Source organism: Nyctereutes procyonoides, unplaced genomic scaffold, assembly GCF_905146905.1.
Source record: "Nyctereutes procyonoides isolate TBG_1078 unplaced genomic scaffold, NYPRO_anot_genome, whole genome shotgun sequence".
Classification (NCBI taxonomy): Eukaryota; Metazoa; Chordata; class Mammalia; order Carnivora; family Canidae; genus Nyctereutes; species Nyctereutes procyonoides.
In genome coordinates this window covers 37,954,731-37,978,745 of record NW_026575121.1, presented here as the reverse complement: position 1 = coordinate 37,978,745, position 24,015 = coordinate 37,954,731, and the positions used below count along the sequence as shown (strand labels likewise).

The 24,015-nt window shown below is 33.7% G+C and overlaps 1 pseudogene; it reads right to left on the bottom strand.

The window, feature by feature from the left end:
- Window positions 1-1,983: 1,983 nt before the first annotated feature.
- On the bottom strand, window positions 1,984-3,446 carry LOC129516474 (cyclin-dependent kinase 2-like; annotated as a pseudogene).
- Window positions 3,447-24,015: the final 20,569 nt, after the last annotated feature.

The following is a 24,015-nucleotide window of genomic DNA, read 5'->3' as shown; positions in this document are numbered from 1 at the left end:
AATTCTTTTCTTCATAAAGTTAATGAGAAAAAATGAATTTCACTATATGTTTCATATGCATTTCAAAGTAATGTATATTATTCTATAGTTTCTGGGTGCTGAGTTCCAACATATAAATTATATTTATTTTTTTCAAAAGATTTTATTTTATTTATTTATTCATGAAAGACACAGAGAAAGAGGCAGAGACACAGGTAGAGGGAGAAGCAGGCTCCATGCAGAGAGCCTGATGTCAGACTCGATCCCAGGACTCTGGGATCACACCTGAGCAGAAGGCAGACACTCACCACTGAGCCACACAGGCATGCCAAATTTACATTTATTTCTTAGGTAGTTTTGGTGCTACATAATATGTCTTTTCTGATGTTGCTGTGTTTAAATTCATGTTTGTAATTGGGATGTGATGACCTATACTTTTGTTTCTATTATACACACACATTACTAGTATTTAATAGTAGCAGATATTTCTAGTATATTATCTTTACATCATTATTAATTATACCCATTGTTGCCTGAATTGAATATTATTTCTTTAATTCTGTAGTGCCAAGTGTTAGCATAGTATCATGCAAAACTTAATACTCTCATGACGCTATTTGTGTGCTTTCCTAAATCATTATATTTTAGAGGTATCTATTTTATGATGTGTATAATAAGTTTTTTAACATACCAAATGAAAAATTTTGTCTTTTAAGATGAATATTTGATTTTTTAAGTGAGAACTTTTGTTTTTAATGAATTACAAACTGAATTACAAATAATGTTGATAGCAAGAACACCAGAAGACAAGAGGTGGGAGAAGAAAGAATCATAAGAAGAAGAAAAAAATACCATGTTTTTTAAACATTCGCATTATGAAACCCCACAAGGTGTGCATGGCAACAAGCCCACTCATTCTCACCTAAAAAAAACTACTATAACATGAAATATGAATATAATTGTTCATTTTTCCCTTAAAGAAAAAAGTTCTCCCAATGCCCTCATTCACACCCTAAAAAGTGTCAGCATTCTCAAAATGATGTCTGAACCCTAATTTCCACTGCTATGGGGTGCCCTTCAGAAGAAGATGGGACCTGGCTCCTGAAGAACTAAGATCCTTAAAACAAAATGAAAAAAGAATTCACACAACTTTTATTTGCCTCACTCATAAGGCCATGATGAAGCACAATCTCTGTCCTAGAGCCCCCCAGACACCCCGTACCCATAGAAGGGACAGAAAGGGGGCTAAAAATTATTCCTACAGCAGTCCCAGCAGGGCTGCAGAGACTAGGAGTCGATTCTCCTAGACTGCTGGGTGAGGTGGAACACGAAAACTAGGGTATAAACTGGTTGCATCTAATTTTCAACCTAATTCTTTAAAACAAGCCCCTCCCTATGTTTCTGTTTTGCTTGGTTTTCTTTTTTTTAGTTTTTTTTTATTTATTTGTGATAGTCAGAGAGAGAGAGAGGCAGAGGGAGAAGCAGGCTCCATGCACCGGGAGCCCGATGTGGGATTCGATCCCGGGTCTCCAGGATCGCGCCCTGGGCCAAAGGCAGGCGCCAAACCGCTGCGCCACCCAGGGATCCCTTGCTTGGTTTTCAAAAGTTCCAAGGTAGGTCCTTTACTGCCAGTTGACCTTACAGACACAGTGGCCTGGGAGGCGTGGGGTGTCTGTCATCCCAAACATAGGAAATAATAATTTCAGAGCTTTCAGAGATTTGGATGGCAAACCTTATGTGGGAGAAAGAGAAAGAGTTCTCCTCTTCCTCCTCCTCTTCTTCTTCCTTTCATTCTTCTTTGTTTTCTTTTCTTTTTTTTTTTTAAATGCCAACCCTTCTCAGCAATGGTGGTGGAGGGACTTATGTGCATCTAATACTGAAACTTCTTTTCATTTTCACCCATTTCTCCCCTCTATTCCTTATAGCCCCAGAGTTGGCTGGCTAAGAGGAATGTTAAGGCAGGTAGACGAGATCAGAAGGCAAATGACCCAGGGCCAAGCCAGATCATGTCCCCAATGAAGGAGAGGATGAGATTAGGGGTAAGGACATCAGAGCCGAAGGTGGGCTTACTGGCTTGGTCACATTCTGGAAGATAGGGTAGTCCAGAGCTGCCTTGCCAAAATCTGCTTGTTGGGTTTGTAGTGCAGCTTTTCTGATAGCAAGCTCCATCCATCTTCCCTCCAAGGGAGCAACAATTTTGTTAAAATTTTGCTGGGCCCCTTTGGGAAAACTCAGCTTATAATAAGGCATAGAAAGAACTCCTGTCCAAACCACTTCACTGGGATCCCCAGAATACCAAAGATCCAGAAGAGTTGATTGATTTCAGAATCTCCAGGGAATATAGGGCCGGATGGATCACCATCTCAGCAAAGATGCATGCAGCCCAGGATCCGGTTATGTATAGCTATGCAGTAATAATTGCAGCCTAGAATGATTTCAGATGCTCGGCACCACGGGGTCACCATTTCATGAGTGTAAGTATAAACAGAGACTCCAAAGGCTCTGTCTAGTCCAAGGTCCGCTAGCTTCCTGGCCACCTCTGCGTTCATAAGCAGATCCTGAGGTTTGAGGGGTCCTGGTGCAGAACCTGATGAGAATGGCAGAAAGCTAAACCCGGGAGCAGCTGGAACAGTTAGCTCTTCAGGAGGGGAACAGGAATGGCAATCAGAGCAGAGGCATCTCTGAATTTCTTTAGATCCTGGTGCAGAAACTCAGAAAAGAGAGTCTGTTTTCTATGTGAACGACATCCAACAGGGTGACAATTTAGAGAGATTAAGCTCCTTAAATAGAAAATCTCTCCTATAGCAGTATTTGGTACACCCTCTATCTCAGTGTCCACGTGGATTTTTTTTAAGCGTCACCACTTCTCCCATCATCTTGTTTTTGGCTTTGTGTACAACACTGTATGTGCCCTCTCCGATCTTTTCCACTTTTTGTAAGTTCTGCAGGAGGCACTAGTGAATCAGGTCAACTTGGCCCCGGGACAGCGGGCCTGGAAACCCTGCAAAAGGCACCTGACTCTTTGGTGGGGTGCGGGGTGGAGGTGGGGTGGGAGAAGATGGGGGAGTAGTGGTAGGGTGTGTATATGGGGGGGGAGGTAGGGGCAGGTGGGGAGTGTGGGGGGTGGAGGTGGTAGGGGTGAAGGTGGTGGTGGAGAGGGAAACAGGGCCCAGTCAGCCCCACATCGGGATTGTTAGGGGTTTTTTATAACATTCTAATTACTTACCTAATTTATTTAATTCTATTTTTTATTATTTTATTCTCTTTGTTTCAGGATCACTTATTCCTTTCTCCATTCTTAATTCTTTTGGAATATTTTAAAAACATATTTTTTCTGTATTAGCTTGTTATGGATACATAATTTTGTTATTGAGAATTTCAGTGGAAATTTAACCCATATTTTTGCTTTATTATAGATAGATGTAAATTGGTAGTTTTACCATTTCCTGGAAGAAACCACTGAACATCGTCACACTAATTACACATCTACTAGATTTTGTGTTTCTATTTTTGATATATATTTTTATGCTAACAATGTAATTTTTCAAGTAATTATTTACTTAGAATTTCCTGTGTATTTACCATTGCTCTTCATTTCTCCCTTCATCTCCAAGCCTCACTGGGCTTATTTTTCCTTCTAATTGAAGGATTGCCTCTGTTATCTCCTGGATTGCACTTGCTCCTACCTAATTGTCTCAAGGTTTTGCAATGTTTTTATGTTATTTTTTGCTGTTGTTTATTTTATTATCATTTAACTTTTATTTTTAAAATAGATTTTACTTAGTATAATATTCTAGGTTGGTTGTTTCAGAAACATTTTGAAGAGATGACATCAGTATCTTCTGGATTTCATTTCACTCTATTGAACAATAAAGTGAACTGCCAGTCTGAATGGTTAAATTAATTGAAAGCAATATATAGATTTTTAACTTGTGGTTACTACTTAGAGTCCATGTTGTCTTTAGGTTTTCACATATTTTCTTGTTTGTGCTTAGTCCAGTTTTTCTTTTTCTTTCTTTCTCTCTTTCTTCTTTCTTTTCTATCTTTCCTTTTTCTTTCTTTTTCTTTCTTTGTTTTTCTTTTTTTTTCTTTTCAGTTTTGTAGTAGTTCTTGAAACTATAACTTATATTGTTTTCTCATTTTAAAATATAATCTGCTACTAACTCTGCAGGGGTGTTTTCTGCCTTATTATTTCTACCTTGCACCTGGGATTTAAATCACATGTGTGCCGGATGTTTCACCATGTTTTGCATGCTTTATAAAAATTTTCTTAATTTTATATATTTTGCCTCTTTTGTGCTCATAGCTGGATTCTTTCATGCTTAGTACACTTAAAATGTGGTACATATACACAATGGAATATTATTCAGCCATAAAAAGGAATGAAATCTTACCATTTGTGACAACATGGGCTTATAGAGAGTATTCTGATAAGTAAAAAAAAAAATGAGAAGAAGAAAAATACCATATGATATCAAGGATATGTGGAATCCACAAAACAAAACAAATGAACAAACAAAATGAAAAAAAGACCCATAAATGCAGTGAACAAATGTGATTGCCAAGGGGAAGGGGAGGAATGGAGAGCCAAAATTGGTGAAAGAAGTTAAGAGGTACAAATTCCAAGTTATAAAAAGTGTCTTGGGGATGTAAAGTATAGCATAAGGAATATTGTCAATAATATTGTAATAATTTTGTATGATGAAAGATGGTAACCAATTGTGCTGAGCTCATTGTGGTGAGTAATTCATAATGTAAATAGATGTTGAATAACTGTTGTATACCTGAAACTAATATAATATTGCATGTCCATTATACTTCAATTTTAAAAAAATAAAAATTAAGAGCTTTTAAATAAAAAGCAATTTGTTTCACAATTTCATGTTAATTAAAACCCTTAATTGAGACATATTCCAATTCACTAGGTCTTTTAAAGAAAGGATTTTCCAGTTATATTATTCCAATTCTTATTTACCTCATAGGATCATTGTAATGATCAATTGAGATGTATGCTTACTACAAAACTTGAAAGATAAACTCAAAATATGGCCACTATAATTATATAATACTAGTATCACACCATAGTGTCTTTACATATGATGAGAAACATTTATCAAGGGCAGACATTTGCAAATTTCATTAATTGCCTTGTTAGACTATAGTTATAAAGAATGGAAATAAATGCAACTTTATTTCACTTAAGAATCATGATTATCTAAGACACTCTTGGTAGATTACTATCTTTCTTTGAAAAAAAAGAGAAATCCCAATAAAAATGAGAAGGGAACACTATTAACTATTATACAGTTCTTCCTACATCCTCTGATTAGGTCTATAACATTGAAAGAGCTTTGGCCCCCACAGATAGTATACAGGATGTAACATTTGTCAGATTTCATTATGGAAGCTAATGAATTTGTTATCAAATAAAAATGTTGAACAATGATATATTTATATCCTACTTGATGTGATAATAAAATTCCTGATGTTCTAGGAAAAAAAATGATTTTTTCCTAGCCAAGATAAAACATAATCACTAGAACTAGTTTATATTCATTTCATAAATCAATGACAATTCACTTCACTGAATGCTTCTGGAAGTCAGCCAGTAAGTAACGGCAACAATCCATTAAATATACTTCTACAGATAAAGGTCAACCATTCCTAAACACTTCCATTTCTGAAAGTCTGCCAATTCCTGAACTTCATTCATAGTTCTTTAAACCCTACATAAGATCAGTAGCTTTGCCTATGCTCAAAGAAGCTGTAACTTACAAGGGAACCCGTGAACTAGCCATGTATTTTACTTTTATTTCAGGTGCCATAGCATTGACATTTGAAGGTTTCAATGATACTTTGTTTTTTGTTTCGAAGACCATCTTTTTGTGGTTTTCCTCAAAGTGCCCATCAGTGTCTTTGTGTCCTGATAATCATTCAGATTTGCTGCAGCTGAGTCCTTAAACAACAATTTGAGCTCTTATTGAGATTTTTAAAAAGATTTTATTTATTTATTTATTAATGAGAGACACACAGAGAGAGACAGAGACATAGGCAGAGGGAACTCAATCCCAGGACCCTGAGATCACAACCTAGCCAAACACAGATGCTCAATTACTGAGCCACACAGGTGCCCCTCTGATCAAGATTTTGCTTCTTATTTTACTTAGATATCCTAGAATTTGTAAGCAAATAAGTCTTTGTATAAATAAAATTAGACCTTTGACTTGGAAGAACATTTTTTAAGTATTCTTGATATTAATCTGTTTATTCTTTTATTGATTTCTTCTTGATTTTAAAATGATTTTTTATAATAGTTTTAGAGTCACAGAAAAATGCAAAGATAGTATGGAGAGTTTCCATATACTATACATTCAATTTTCTCATCTTACATTAGTATCACACATTAATTACCTATATTGATATTTTGTTATTAACTGAGATCATAATTTACTCAAATGTCCTTAGTTTTTACCTAATATTTATATTCTGTCTTAGGATCTCACCTGAAATACTGTATTATATTTAGTCCCTATGCATTTTTAGGCTTTTCTTGGCTGTGACATTTAATGCTGGTTTTTGTCAAGTTATACAAAACCTCATCTCTTTTGATTGTTTTCTCTGTTGAATTTGAGAGGGAGTACTCCATAAGGAATGCATGAAGCTATAATTCTAATAAGTCTATATCTAAGCTGGTACAAAAGACTAAGATTTTAACTGTATTCCTCTAATGACTAATTTATACAAAGACAATTCCTCAGGGGCACCTGGGTGGCTCAGTCTGTTAAGAGTCAGACTATTGGTTTTGGCTCAGGTCATGATCTCAGAGTCATGAGACCAAGCTCCATGTCAGGCTCTGTGCTCAGCATGCATTCTGCTTGTCTCTCTCCTTCCCCCTCTACTCCTCATGTATGTGCATTCTCCTTTTCTCCCTCATAAATAAATAAATAAATAAATAAATAATAATAAATAAATAAAATCTTAAGGAAAAAAAGACAATTGCTCAAGCTTTGCCTTGGATCTATCATTAGAAACTTCAGAACATTCTCTGCCATGAAAAAGCACAAAACAGGGTCATTTTGCTTAGTTTCTATTCTAGATAAATTGTAGTTGAAATGTAAATTCTAGTATCAGTTTTTTTCCCTCTGCTTAGTTGGGAAATAAAGACTTTATTTATAAGCATACATGTTGGGATTGTAGTAGCTTCTTCCTTATATGCCCAGATTCATCTACAAGAAAATTGCAGTCTCTGCCTAAGGAAAATTTTTTTCCTAAATATGCTTTCAATAGAAGTCTAACCTTTTTACTTCTCTTGACATAAATTTCACTAAAGATTCATAGAATATTATTCAGCCATAAAAATAATTAAATCTTAACTATTTGCAATGACATGGAGGAGCTAGAGAGTATAATGCTAAGTGAAATAAGTCAAAGAAAGACAAATACCATATGATTTCACTCAGATATGGAATTTAAGAAACCATCCCCACAATAAACAAGCAAAGGGAAATGAGAGAGAGAGAATTAGAGCCCAAGAAACAGACTCTTAACTACAGAGAACAAACTGAGTGTTACCAGGGGGAAGGTAGGTGAGAGGATGGGGATTCAGGAGTACAGTAGTCATGATGAGCAGTGGATAATTTATGGAAGTGTTGAATCACTATATCGTACACCTGAAACTAATACAATACTTTATATTAACTATACTGGAATAAAAATTTTAAAATCCCTTCTAAAAATATATATAGAAATCAAGTTTGGCAGATTTTACCATGTTAAAAAAATAAATAAAAAATCCCTCTAGATAAGTGAGCAAATTAGATCAATCAATGGTTAACTTTCTTTGATTTGTATCCTGAGGCCTCAAAATTAAAGATACTCACTTTTCAGAACTCTCTAGTGATATCCTATTTTAAAAACTAACAAAAGTCAAGGAAAATGATTAACATTCAAACCATTTTAAACCAAAATTTTTTAAAACTTGCCTCTGTCTATATTTTTTTTATTCTACCATCCACTTAAATGTCTTCTTTTTCCTGCCCCTTCTTCTGTTACTGTAAATGAGCTATTATTTCATCAATTTTGTTATAAGGGGAAGAACAATCTTATTGCACATATTCCATTAATGTTTGTGGACCAAATGCTAGATCTATACAAGTTGCATTTAAACCCTGATCTACAGCCAAGACCAGGTCAATAAATAAAGATTTTCTTAAATCTGGAAGACAGGCAGAATTTGCTTCTGAATTAAGCATTTTGCTAATACGTGTTTAATCCAATAGTTCACTTAATTGTTAACACCTTAGAGGGAAATGTTAAAAGCATCAGAGTACAAAAAGCTGGTACAACATTTAAATAGCATAGTTATTCATAATTCAAATAAATGAACTTTAAAAGTATGATATGTACAACATAAAGCTAATTCAGAAACCTTTCCATTAAGAATAGACTGAGTAGAGAGTCCAAATTGCAAATAAAATAAATGTGAATCAATAAATTATTTTAAAAACTGATTTTAGAAAAATTTCAAAATATTCTGAGAAAATAGAAGCTAAAAGAAAGGGAAGCTTCTCCCCAATTTGCCAAGTATCTCAATCTGAAATAGCTCTTAGCAAGGAAAAAGAAAGGAATAGTAAATTAATATTCAAAACATATAACTTAACAATTTTAACAATTTTAAAGAACAGTAGAAATTAAATAATATGGGAATCATAACTGTAGTTCACCGGGAAAAAAAAAACTGGTCTCCAATTAATAGAATACAGAGAAGTTCTCTCTTATCAATGAATGTTGAGCTTATTAATAGGGATCCTTTATAGTATTCAAGCAAAATATCCATTAGAAGGACCACTTTCTCATATTGGCTAAGAAACAAGAGGACAACGATTAAAAATAAGTCAAATTACACTGCTGTTAAGAAGAGCTAATAATTCTCCGTTATTTCTTTCCACTTCCCAAGCATCATTATCTATAGATTTAAATTAACAACAAGAAACCATTGAACTCAAAGAGCCCCCTCCTAATTTTGAATTCATCTCAGAGCCCCCCTTTCATCTCAGTCTTTGAGCTGAACATGGTGAAAATGACAACTTAATTTGTGGCCAAGAATGACCCCCAGTTTCTGACCCAGCCAATGCAGAAAGAGCACCAGTCTGACTTGTCCTTGGATATCTGTCTCTCTCTTCTGTCTCTCCAGCATATAACCCAAGACAGCTTGGAGTACTAAAAGACCTAGTAGTGGAAATTTCTAAGAATGGTTAAATCCTTTCCCATCTCCCAAACTCTTAACTGTTGCATTGGCACCATTATTACTAAAATATTCCTTTGTTTTTTGTAGCACATTCTCAAAAAAAAATGAAGTAGGAAGAAATCATATTTTCAAATGGAAATACCAGATTAAATAAACTCTATGTTCACATATGTCAGAAAAATCATTCTATATGCATGATCAAATTACAGCTGACCTATACATTACTATCCCTACATGCAAAATCATTTAATAAATAATAAAAATTAGCTGTCATCCTTGAATCTACCTATGATTAAAAGATAATTAGAAAAATTGGTGCACAAAGTCTAGATTGCTGTATCTAAAACTGTTTATCAAAGTTCCTCCACATTTTCTTAAAGCCGATCTTAGGCCATCCATTATAGCCATTTTGAGAGAAAAAAAATGAATTAACAGTTATTTTCCTAGGCCCTATAATTTATCTGCTTTACTTTCTTAAAACTTAATAATGAATGATATAAATTTGTAAGGAATTAATCTGTAAAGAATTAATAATTACTCCACAGTAATGTCTAACAAAATCAGCTGGAATAAATCTGAAGACATTTTTGGTATAATAGCTTTACATTGAGCTTTCTTTAGTATCCCAAATGCTAAACATAGTCAAAATTAATTGCTTTTACCTGAATAGTTATGCACTAAAAATTTACTCTAGTTCCATTCTTCATTCAAATCTAAAACCAAACTTGATAAAATTCATGAATAACTGCAGTAAAATGAGTTCCTCTATCACTGGGTCAATATGTTTGAATACCTCAGGTAGTGTTTTTAATTTAGGGATAAGTAGAGGCACTCCTCTATTGAAAAACCATAGTTCACATCTGACCAAGAAAAAAAAAATCCTATTTGAAATGTTCTAATTTCTCTATCCAGTGACAGAAGAGCTCATTTTACTATATAACTAATCATTCATTAATTGTACAAGGTTTTGTCACCTATCACTCCATCTTCTCTGAAAATAACTTGAATAATTTGCAGATAACCTATGAGTCTGAGGTTTTGATAAGTAAATGGATAGAAGTGGATGTCACCATTTCTAGGACTAGGTATACACTCCACTATGTGATCAATCATGACCTTTCTTCCTCTTTCATGGGAAATAATGTGTTCTATTGTTGGATGGTAACTTCCGTGAATGTCAATTAGGTCACATTTTTGAAAGTATAGTTCAAATATTCCACATCCTTACTGATTTTCTTTTTCTTTTTGTTAATTAATGAAAAAAGTACTGAAATCTCCATATAATTGCGCATCTGTCTCTGTTCTCCCAATTGTTCTACCTGTTTTTGCTTCATGTGCTTTGTAAAACTCTTAGATATATAAATGGTTAGACTTTTTTGTGTTTTTTTGATGAGTTGTTCTCTTTATCATTATAAAATGACCTTTTTTTACCCTTGGTAGTACTCTTTGTTCTATGATCGTCTTTCTCTAATTTAAATACAGCCTAACTTTCTTCTTATTTTTAGTGTAATAAAATATATCCATTTTTTAAATTTTAACTACCTGCATTTTTGTATGTAAAGTACATAATTTGAAGCATATAGTTTCACCTCATTTTTAATTAAAAATCTGGGAACCCCCACCTCTATATTGGTCAATTATATTTTATGATTATTGATATAATTGACTTTAAAATCACCATTATTTATTTTTTGTTCATGCTGTATCTTTCTTGATTTGTCTACTTCTGAATTAATTTAATATTTTAAATTATTTAAATAATTCTATTTTATGTCTTTTGTTGACTTATTAGATATTACTCTTTAGTACTAGTTGATTTAGGCCTGTGGTTGTTTAGGTTGGAAAATTTTTCTCCCTAGAGGTCTTTTGACAATGCATCATATCATAGTGAGGGGTGTGACTAGCAGATAGAGGCAAGGGATACTACTAAACTTTCTACAATGCAGAAGATAGGGTTCCACAACATAGAATCATCCATCCAAAATGTCCATCCAAAATCCATCCAAAATCATCCATCCAAAAATGTCAATAGTGCTAACTTAGAGAAACTCTGCTTTAACCTTCATATTATAGATATATATTTAACGTGTTACAGTCTAGTTTTAAGTGATTTTATACTATTTTCCTTGGAGCATAAGAACCTTAACACAGTATGCTTTCATTTCTCCCTGATCAGGCTTTGCATTACTTTTGTCATATATTTTAGTACTAAAAAATTATAACCACACGAAAAATTGTTATTACTTTTGTTTTTAACAATTTTTTTAAAATATTGAAATAAGAGAAAATATATTTATATTTACCTATGTAGTTCTTTTTTTTCTCTCTCTAATAGGTCCTATTTTCCTGCTTCTTCACATGACCGTTTTTTTTTTTCTGATTCCAAACACTGTAAATTTTGCTTTGTTGTATGATGTATATTTTCATATTTCTACAAATAATCTTGAGATTTCTTCTGTTTTAATGTTATGTTTCTTAAAAATAGTTGGTCTTGGGATCCCTGGGTGGCGCAGCGGTTTGGCGCCTGCCTTTGGCCCAGGGCGCGATCCTGGAGACCTGGAATCGAATCCCACATCGGGCTCCCGGTGCAGGGAGCCTGCTTCTCCCTCTGCCTGTGTCTCTGCCTCTCTCTCTCTCTCTCTATCATAAATAAATAAAAATTAAAAGCTTTAAAAAAATAGTTGGTCTTTCTGTTCTTGGTTTTAAGTTTTGCGTTGTTTAGTGACAGCAATGTTTACTATAGACCTCAGTCCAAGACCAAGACAAATCCTATGGCCTATGACTGTGGCTGATGAGGGCAGAAATATTCCCTTCTCATATGTGCTCCTGGGATTATTCTAATTCTTTTGTGTGGTTCCTTTCTCAGCATATTTTCTTCATATACGTACCCTTGTTAGAAATCCGTTTAAGACTCTCATGAGGTCATCTGCATATCTCCAGAGATCTGTGTCTCTGTGTAGCTTTCTCCTCTCTGTTGTTCTGCCCATGGACTCTGAATAGAATCCTTGCTGATCCCTCTAGCTTTCCATCCCCATGCATCCCCAATTCAGAGAAACTGCTGGGCTCTGCCTCCTTCTTTTTCCCTATGCAACTGTCTGGAAAATTTACTAAAACAATCTGCTGGGATAATTATAAAGATCAACTCATTAATAAGATTTTCCAGTAGACTCTAGTCAGATTTCTCTTCAGTTTTCTTAAGGATCCCCTCTGTTACTTTGATTTATGACAAATGCACTAATATCCATAGAGAAGAGAAAACAAAGGCACTTTTTAGTTTGGACTTAAATCCTTCCATCTGTATACAATTTTTATTTTTATTTTTATTTTAGATTTTATTTATTTATTCAGGAGAAACAGAGAGAGAGAAAGAGAGAGAGACAGAGAGGCAGAGACACAGGCAGAGGGAGAAAGAAGCAGGCTCCATGCAGGGAGCCTAATGTAAGACTCGATCCCAGGATTCCAGGATCATGCCCTGAGCCAAAGGCAGACGCTTAATCGCTGAGCCACCCAGACGTCCGTGGTATACAATTTTTAGGTTAAAAAGGAGAGTGGCTTTCTTGCCCTTGTGGCACCAATAACTGATTTTTTTTTTTTTTTTTTTTTACTTGAAGTCTGGCTGGGGGTTAGCTAACTATGTTGCTATTGAAAAACTTAACTTCTTAAGATGAAATTAGTTCTTATTTTAAATTTTTATTTAGCATTTGTACTCAGGAAAGAAACTATGAACTTTAGGTTCTTGTGTTTGTTTTTGGCAAAAGTAAATCAACTTCCTTTGAATTTATTTCTTTTGTAAACATGGATTCTCCTCCCCCCCCCCCCATCTCTTAGGGGCGGATTTGTTTTACTAAATCTATTTTAATGTTCTCCTGTGTTTTCTTATTGCTGCTATAACAAATTACAAAAGCAAAACAAAACAAAATGATGACAGAGTTGCATTCTGAAGGCTCTAGTAGAATAAATTTCAATATTTTTTTAGTTTCTTTTTTAAATTTTTTTGACTTTTTTATTTATTTATGATAGTCACACACACAGAGGAGAGAGAGAGAGAGAGAGAGAGAGAGAGAGAGAGAGAGGCAGAGACATAGGCAGAGGGAGAAGCAGGCTCCATGCACCGAGAGCCGGACGTGGGATTCGATCCCAGGTCTCCAGGATCGCGCCTTGGGCCAAAGGCAGGTGCCAAACCGCTGTGCCACGCAGGGATCCCTTTTTTTCTAGTTTCTAAGGTATATCTGGATTCGTTGGCCAATGGCCTCTTTCCATCTTCAAAGCCAGGCATAATAGCCAGTCAAGTCTTTTCTCATGTTGCATCACTCTGATACTGTCTCTTCTATCTTTTAAGAATGCTTGCTAAGTAGTGAGCTTGTTCTAGTAATTCAGAACAACTTAAGGTCAGCTGATTTGTAATTTTAATTCTCCTTTCCCAGATAAACAACAGGTACTTTTAGGTTCCAGAGATAAGGCCTTAGTTTTCTTCAAATGGTTATTATTCTGGCTACTACATCTCAAACATGCCCTGAATGCCTACTGCAGTTTGACTGGGTCTGTGTTAAACACAAAAAGATGCAAAATACTTGGTGTCTAGTTTGAGGTTAGCCCTTTTCTGTTTTCTTTCCTTCTAGTTCCCATACAGGGACAATCCTATATTTAGCTTTCCTCCCAGATTCCAAGTTTCAGAAATATGTGTTCTCTGTTAGTCTAATAATATACCTTTCCCACTTTTAAATATATTTCATATACCCTCTATGTATATTCATAAAGAAAAAGATTAGGCCTCAGAAATCTAATTTTTGTTTTTTTCAGTTCAGACAACATAGAATCATGGTCACAACCAAAATCCCAAATGTATCTATACCATCTATTATGGGCTGAATTATGGTTCCTGTAACATTCATATATTGAATCTTTTTTTTTTAAAGAGTCACACGTGTCTCATTTTATTTATTTATGATAGTCACACAGAGAGAGAGAGAGAGAGAGAGAGGCAGAGACACAGGCAGAGGGAGAAGCAGGCTCCATGCACCGGGAGCCTGACGTGGGATTCGATCCCGGGTCTCCAGGATCGCGCCCTGGGCCAAAGGCAGGCGGCGCCAAACCGCTGCGCCACCCAGGGATCCCCATATATTGAATCTTAAACTTTAGTACTTCAAAATGTGACTGTGCCTGAAGTTAGTGTCTTTAAAGAAACAAATAAGTTTAAATGAGGTCATTGTGATAACCCCAAATCCTATATAGTGAGTATCCTTATGAGACGAGGAAAGTAGGACACAGATAGAAAAAAGGAAAGGTCATGTGAAGGCACAGCAGACAGTTGTCGATGTCCAAGCAACATAGAGAGACTGAGAAGAACCCAACCCTGCTAACAACTTAATGTTGGACTACTAGCTTTAGGAATTGTGACAAAATAAATTTCTGTTTTGCAAGCCACAAAGCCTGTGGTATTTTGTTCGGTCAACCATAGCAAACTAGTCCATCATCTCTGTATTTTTCCCCCAAAATCAATACCTAGACAAAATCTGGACTTCCTGCCATTTTCCTCTATCTCAGTTAATGGATGACATGTTTAATTAAATAAAATGATACTTGAATCAGTAATGTCTTTTCATTCTTTTAAAAAATATATTTTCATTTGGAAGGTACCTATTCATGTTGGAGAATAATTCTGAGTCCTTGCCTCTAGGGAAGAACTTTATCAGCCTAATTATTTTGTTCAAACAAAAGTTTGTAGGAGTTACATAAAACAAAACATATTTATTACTTGCAGTTTAAAAATTTGATAGAAAATCATAGCATATCAACTAATGTAAGTACTAGACATTATTTTTCCCTTTTATTCAGCAACTTTTTGTCATTTGAATAGATATATCATATATTGGTTGCTTAACATTTTAATATGATACATTTCATAGTTTTAACATAATATTATCACTATTAAGGAAAATTGTACTGTTAAAACATATGTCATAACTTTTATTAGTGTGTCATTAGCTTAAGACTACAAATCACAGCTTTTATTCTGATGCATTTTGTGCTGAGGAATTAGCTCTATCATTCACAAGCTGTTCCATCTTAGGCAAACCATCCCACATCTCTCTTTTTAAAATTTTTCATCTAAAAAATTATAATAAAAATACTACTCAACTTAGACCTCAAACAATTCAACATGGGCAAAGGACTACAAAGAGCATCTGATGTCTATAATCAATCAATACATCAATCATATTAATCACTAGCATCATAATCATCACCTTCAACATCATTATAAGTATAAACATTCACAGATTTTATTTCATTTATATTAAAAAATTACATAGGCTATTTCTAAATCTTAAAATGAACTAATTTTCAATCTTATAATTTTTCTTCTATTCTTAACTAATTTCTTTTGTAATAAATTTATTAAGATTCACCACAGCTTATTTTATAAATATACACATATAAACATACACACACATGCATATTCAAGCTACTGTTTTTTAAAGATGATTGATGAATTTAAAAATCTGGCTTAAGAAGTTTCTTATTTGATTATTTGAGTAATGACTTACCTATTATAAAAATAAATATAGGGCAGCCTGGGTGCCTCAGCGGTTTAGCGACTGCCTTTGGCCAGGGCGTGATCCTGGAGACCTGGGATCGAGTCCCACGTCAGGCTTCTGCATGGAGCCTGCTTCTCCCTCTGCCTGTGTCTCTGCCTCTTTCCCTGTGTGTGTGTGTGTGTGTGTCTCATGGATAAATAAATAAAATCTTTAAAAATAAATAAATGAGTAAATATAAATAAACTTAGGATTATTAAAAATACATTTTCATCCTTGTGGGGGAGGGAGTTTTGTGTAATATATTAATAAATTATTGTAAAGAACTGAGAGATGTAATTTGAATAATGGAATCACAGTATCACCCAGACTCTGGAACAGATTTATCTCTGTAGGGGGATGAAATATGAATCCTAAAGCCAGAGCAGGGGTCAATACTCATTTGAAAAGATGACAATTATCTTACATAATGCAATGCATGCCAACATTTGAGACAGAGTAAAAATGTAAGGGAGGTATTCTTAACCTTACAGCTAGTCTAAACTCACTGTTAAGTATAAAAGTATTAAAGAAAAAATAAAACAATGAATAGTGTTAACACTCTGTATTCATCAAATCCCTGTCATTGATAAGGAGTCTATTATTTTTATTATTTCTGTTTCAAAGTTGGAATGAGGTGTATATTTATTGCTCTTTTATGTTGTAAGCAATATGGATAGATAGAATATGAAATAAAGATTGTGCTTCTAGTAACTCACAGAGATAGATTATTTTATCTAGGTCAAATCACCATTGTAATAATAATTATAATTAGAAAAGTCCCCGGTAAGAAAAAAGTCAATTATCAAGTAATTTCAACTATGATTATTTTGATGTCTCATCCTCAGCATTTCTATTCCCATTTATTGTTTTTGTTTTTTCTTCACTGCTTTTTAAATCTAAACTCAGATCTGTCAAGAATTTTATACATTATTTCATAAGTTATGCCTAGAAGTATTTTTTGGTGTAAGCTGTATTACAGAATGAAATCTCTCTTGGTCCTGAGGGTGGGATGGCAGCCTCTGTTTTGTTGAAGTTTCTGTTACCTGCCTGAGTTTCTGTCCCTGGAGAAATCAGGACTCAGCCATCATGAGTGGAGGAAAGTCTCAAACTTGTCTCAAGTGAGTTCAATCTTTAAATCTTTTTATTAGGTCTCAAAATGAGACAGTCTGCCTAATTAAACCAGGATAAACTATTATCAGGATTCAAACGGATTACCTCTGCATATCAAATACTCAGAAGTTACTAAAGATTCCAAACCTTTCTATAGAACAAAGATGACTCCATTAATTCAAATTGGTGACTTCTGGAAAATATCTGTGGCTGAGAAAAAAAAATGGAAATTGTTGAAATAGATTCTTTTACTTTGAGACTGGTGGAGATATGAGGAGGTTCTTTCCTTTAAAAAAATATTTTATTTATTTATTCATGAGAGTCACAGAAAGAGAGGCAGAGACACAGGCAGAGGAAGAAGCAGGCTCCACCCAATGCAGGAAGCCCAATGTGGGACTCCATCCCGGGACTCTGGGATCCTGCCCTGAGCCAAAAGGCAGACACTCAACTGCTGAGCCACCCAGACATCCCAGGTTCTTTCCTTTTAATGGCAAAGTCAGAGGATATTAGATGTCATGGTCACATGGCAGCAGATATAGCTATAAATACAATGTGCCCTGATTTACAGATAGGTTATATTATTTTCTTTTAAAAAATATTGGGATATTACTTCTCTTTTTGAGCAGATTCAAAATAACTCTCACTGAGCTTTGTTTTTAAAATTAAATAAACTCTGTAATGTGTCACAAAAGTTCAGATCTATAGGAATGACTGAGTGGCTTAGTAGGTTAAGTGTCTGACTTCAGAACAAGTTATGATCTCAGGGTCCTGGGATGGGCCACAAGTCAGACTTTCCACTTGATGAGGTGTCTGCCTTTCCCTCTCCCTTGGGTCCTCCCTCTCTCCTGCCTCAAGTTCTCTCTCTCTCTCTCTCAAATAAATACAATCTTTAAAAAATGTTCAGATCTAAAAGCTATATATATATATATATATATATATATATATATATATATATATAATCTTTTAGGGGTTAATCATTTATAGAAAGCCATCCAGATATGACTGTCAAGACTTCTGACTATTCAACAGACCTACTCGCACATGGCAGATATGGAGACCCAATAACATCCTATAAGTGTAGTGCATAATTGACTTTATCTGCAGATAACTGCAGTACAAATCAGTTGGAAAATACCACTTAGCTGTCACTGGAATTTAACTTGTAGATTAGTAATCTGTACCTCCATCTGACCTGGGGGATACTTTATATTGATTTCACTACTAAATAACCCAAGAGCACTACTTTACTTTGGCATTATCCCATTAGGTCAACCTTTATTTAAATGTGTCTTTATATTTTCCTTCAAAGTATTCAAAACTCTAATTTATATTTGTAAATATAAAGGTCACATATTCAGTCTTTTCTGTATAGAACACTGGGGTGTAGAATCTATAAAAAATTACCTTTTGATTATCTGTCATTCTGCTGCTATTATACTACCTTTCATTTTAGTACAAATAACAAATTTAGGGTTTTTATAATGTTAATATGTTTTTATCTCATTAAATTAATGAAGATGTTAAATAACTTTGAAGTTCACTGTTTTCTTCTAATTAGGTAACTTAATGACAGGCTAGTACTGGACACATAATTGGACCCCGGTAGTATTATTTGTAAAAAGATACCTCGCTTTACAAAAGATTGAAGAATTATTAATGCTTATAACCACAATTGCTACTAATTTTACTACATAATAAAATACACTTTCCAAAATCAGTTTTAAGTTGGGAAAATTTAAAATTTTGTCACATTAGAGATGTGTTTCATCTTGAAGATTTATGGATTTTTGGTTTAAATATTATATTTATTTTTGTAATTTTTCAGATATATGTGTTTTCTTATTGAATTTCATAATTTAGAGAAGAAAACATAACTTCTGCATCAATAGTCCTCAACATGGCTTAAATGTTAGCAGGCTTTCCCTTAAAATATTTTCACATTTTCTGAGTAGAAAATTATTGAAAATTTGACTTAATTATTTGGGATATTTGTGTGGCTCAGTTAGTTAAGTGACCAGCTTGGTTTCAGCTTAGGTTGTGATCTTAACATTCTAAGATCAATCACTGTGCGGAACTCTGTGCTTAGCAGGGAGTCTGCTTGAGATTCTCTCTCTCCCTCTGTCCCACCCATCCTAAAAATTAAAAAAAAAAAAGTTTCAAAAGAAATTTTGTTCTAATAATATAAAATATTTTAATATCCATCAACAAGTTATCTTGAAAATAATGATGTCCTTTAAAACAGATTCTCATATAGTCTACACATGTATTCTAATGCCATTGTTTATTTTCTTAAAGTATTTTTAAATTTTTAAGGGATAAATTGCTGGTTTCAAGAACAAATTTAAGGGCATATCTATTACAAATTTAATTTTGAGTAATAGAATTATGCCAAAGAAATAATAGAATTATGTCAAAAGAAATAAAAAATGCAGTGCTTTGAATTTAGTGAGTGTATGTGCAAAGGACACTAAAATCTATCTATACCTGTGCTTTTAAGAAGCATTTGGTTCCATTTTATTTTGCTCTCTTGATTTCTTAAGTTGAGGGAATATAGGACAATGGAAGACTAATATAGCGATTTCAAATGTCAAAAATGACTTATTAACAAATCAAATCAATTTTGCACAGAAAATGCTTTCTTGAATGTATATTCCTACAATATTGTCCTCCAGGATATAGTGGACTACAAATCATATTCAAGTGCTTTAACTCATAAGTATACAGCTTTCTTTCTTTTTCTTTCTTTCTTTCTTTCTTTCTTTCTTTCTTTCTTTCTTTCTTCTTTTCTTCTTTCTTTCTTCCTCCTTCCCTCTCTCTCTCCTCTCTCTTTCTTTCTTTTCTTTTTTTTCTTTCTTTCCTCTCTCTTTCTTTTCTTTTATGCTTCCTTCTACACCACTTTTTTATTAAAAGTGAAACTATCCCTCTTGTTTGGATCAAGATTTATATCCTGTTTCCCTCCTGACAACTTCAAACCTGTCCCAACACTGACCAGTTCCAGGGCAGCTGTTCAAGATTACCATGCTAGATTCTATCATCTTCCTGTTCATGTGCCTATACTCATTTCTACAGGAATATTAGAGGATGTTCGTTATGTTTAATTGAACATTTTAGGTGTTTTGATTGGGGAAAAGTTTTCATTTTAGTGAGTAAAAGAAAATTTCCGTATTTGTAAAGAAAATACATTTCTAATGTTATAATTTCAGGCATTCAAATTGTCGTTGAGGGAGATATTTTCATGCAAAATCACATTGAATGTGAAGATCTCCTATAAAGCTGAAGACTACCAGTGTAAACTTTTTCATAGTTTCTGTGATAAGGAAAGAAAAATTATTTCTAACCTATTTTTTTTTTGCTCTGATTGGCATTACATTGCATTCTTAATGCTCTGTGGAAGCCAGCTAATGTTGGTGAAACATTATTCATATGTAAAATAGCATTTCTTCCTTGTTGGAAAAGAAGAATTAGATATATCACCACTTTAAATTCTCTAGCATTTGCTTTCACTATTGTATAGACTGAGAAGTCTGGCTAGGTTAAGTAGCTTCCATAGAATTTAAACGCAAGCATTTTAAAAGAGCTGACAATATTTCCATCACATTGTACCCTCTGTCCCTTAGTTTCTTCTTCATTGGAAATTTAAAATTTATTCCACCAGTTCTGCATAATAGTGGCACCTGCATCTTATAAATTAAGAAATAGAGTCAAAAAGAAGTTAATTGCCTTGCTCAGGGACACACAGTAAATCAATGGTAGAATCAGTAATAAATGGATTCCTTGGTCACAAATAACCACTCTTTCCTACAGGAACATAAAGCTAATGTAAATTAAACTTTAGACAGCCTAAATAATAAAAAAGCTCTCAAATCCAAAGTGTTTTAAAACAGCTGAGCCAAGTAGAAAAGGCTATTGCAACAAAAATATATTCTCTCCATGAATATCTACAGCATTATTTCTCTTGAAAGCACTCCATTTCATTGTAGAAAATAGAAGACAAGAAGTACACCCATTTCACCTACTTACTAAAAACTTAACTGATTTTAATAACCTCTGTGTAGTTTTAAAACACTTGAATTTTTAAAAAGATTTTATTTATTCATGAGAGACACACAGTGAGAGGCAGAGGCATAGGCAGATGGAGAAGCAGGCTCCCTGCTGGGAGCCTGATGTGGGACTTGATCTCAGGACCCCAGGATCATGACCTGAGTCAAAGGCAGATGTTCAACCACTGAGGCACCCAGGTGCCCCCTCTGTGTAGTTTTAAAAAGATATCTTAATTTAAAAAGTCCTCACTGATCTGTCAAGAATTTTTTAAATTCTACACTGTGATATTTAAAATAAATATTATGTAAATTATTTAAGTATTTGTTTACCTTTGAGTTATTTATAATTATGCTATTTTGTTTCAAATAGACATGGATGCAGAAAGTACAACTCCAAAATGGGAGCAGAAATCCTGGATAGCTATATCAAGTTTATCAACTAATTACTTAGTAATGCTGCATTTAAAAAAAGTCTATGTGAAGGAGATATGCCAGGGAATAGTATTTCTCTTTTAATACATATTTGGTTTTAAACCTCAGGGAACAGCCTTTGTGATTGCATGGGTTAAGTCTTATTGGAATTACAATGACTCTATTTATGTCATTGATAAGAACTTCATTAGGGGTTTGTCAATTGCTTATATTGCAAAGGGTGTATGTAGTAAGAATGCTTCTCTCTGAAGCCAAAGGTGAGGCCCAATTTAGCAGTGAGTTGTTACCTACAATGATCTACAAAAGATAAGAGGGATCTTCTTTCTACTATAAACTTTTTCAAGTCAAACGCCATAAATTGTCTTCTATACTACATTCTTTTAAATTAATTATCAGTATCAATCAAGGTATTTTAAAATTTTGAACTCTAATATTTTACTTATCTGAAGCATAATTATCTCTGTATTTTCTATTTTTCAGAATTATTAAAAAGAACAAGAATTATTTTTCCAAAGTAGTATTTTGATTCTGTCAAGATATTCACTTCTCTGAACTCTCTCATGGTCTTTCATTGTTTTTACGTGACATCACAACTTTTAATCAAAGACAAAAAATGGCTCTTTGTCTCATTATTTGCTAAAATATTTGTACTCCTGTTTGTTGCTGTCCATATCTGTAATTCCATCTCAATATATATTTCATTACTTAAGCATATTTTGTCTTTCCTACTAGATATTTACAATGTCCAACTCTATTGAACATTTTCAAAATGTTATTTAATTTCACTTTATTCAAGAAATTTAAATTCTCACACAATTTTCCTGAAAGTATGTCTCTGTTCCAATAATGTCCTACTTGTCTTTCATCAGCAAAACTAATTTATTTGAATTGTATTTTTTCTTACTTCAGATACATAACATCCAGTTAATATTTTATTCTATGTAGCCCTTTTTTTTTTTAATTCTCAAGTTCTCAATGTGCCGTCTCAAGAGACAATGTGCTCAATTAGGGAACTCAAAGCTCTCTTACTAGTGACATTCTAGAATGAGTAAACAAAGTTATTTGTTCCTGGAAACCCTATCCTTTTTTATCTTTACCTTGTAATTTCAGTGTTCTGTAGTATAAATATACTTTGAAAATGTGCCAATTTTTCTATATATTGTTGGCTATATATCATAATCAAAGTGGCAATTCATTTTATCTATGTGTCATTCCTTCCTTGCCTTTAGTTTATTCCACCTTTTATTTATCTAAAATACAATTTATGCCTAATCTTTTATTTCATCGTGAGAATTTATTAAATGTTGCAAAGTAGAACTTTTTTTTATCCCTGAATATTTGTGATGACAGTGGTTAGAGGTGAACTTGGAGTCGTTGATTGAAGTGGGAGAGAAAATTATAGTATTCTTTTACTACTCAAATCCTCAGAAATTGAAGGAGGATGGAGAATGTGAAGAGAGGTGATTACCAGAGCAGAAATGCAAACCCCATGTGAGACCTCAAGTTGTAATCACAGTATATTGATCTATTCTCTAATTGTATCTGAGTCAGTGGGTTTAGAAAGAACTGATATTTTATATGGTACTTTATTTCCACCAACTAACTAAAATTTGCTGATATGTAGTGTAGCCCCATTTAGAGTATACTAAACAAGAAAATACCCCATATCCTTTGAGCTAACATATGCCACAGAGAAGTAAGTTGCATACTTTGTTTTTGAAAGAAGAAAATCATTGAGTAAATTGAAATTTCATTTAACTACATATATTAATACTTATGAAATGGATCATGTTAGCTATATTGCCTTACACAGTAGGGAGAGGATAGTCTATTCAATAAAAGATGCTGGTAACACTGGACAGCCACAGGCAAAAAAAAAAAAAGAAAGAAAGAAACTAGACCCTTTACTTACAGTCTACATATAAATCAACTGAAAATGGATTAAATAATTAAATGTAAGATTGGGAACCATAAAACTCCTTGAAGAAAACATAGAGAAAAATCTTGACATTCACTCTGACGATGATTTCTTGGATATGACACTTATAACAAGACAGTAAAAGAAAAAAATAGACAAATGGAACTAAAACTAAAAACCTTCTGAACAGCAAAGAAAGCAATCAAGAAAATGAAAAGACAACTTATAAAAGATATTTAGAGACTGTATATCTGATAAAGAACTACCTGAGAAACTTTTTCAACTCAATGGCAAAAAATCAAATAACTTGATCTAAAATGAACAAAAGAAAAGAATAAAATAATAAAATGATCAAAAGAGTTAAATAGGTATTTTCCCAAAAAAGACATAGAAATAGACAGCAGAAACATGAAAAGGTGCTCAATGTCACTAATCATAAGGGAAATAATATTCAAAACCATAATGAGATACCACTTCACACCTGTTATAATGGCTATTATCAAAAAATAAAAGAAAAAAAAAACGAGTGTTGTTCAGAATATGGAGGAAAAGGGACTCTTGTGCACTGCTGGGAATGTATGTTGGCATAGCCACTATGAAAAACATGGAAGTTCCTCAAAAAAATTAAAAAAAGAAAAGACACCGTTGTATCTTCAGCATCCCATTTTTGAGTATACAACCAAAGAAACTGAAATCAAGATCTTTTGTTATTGT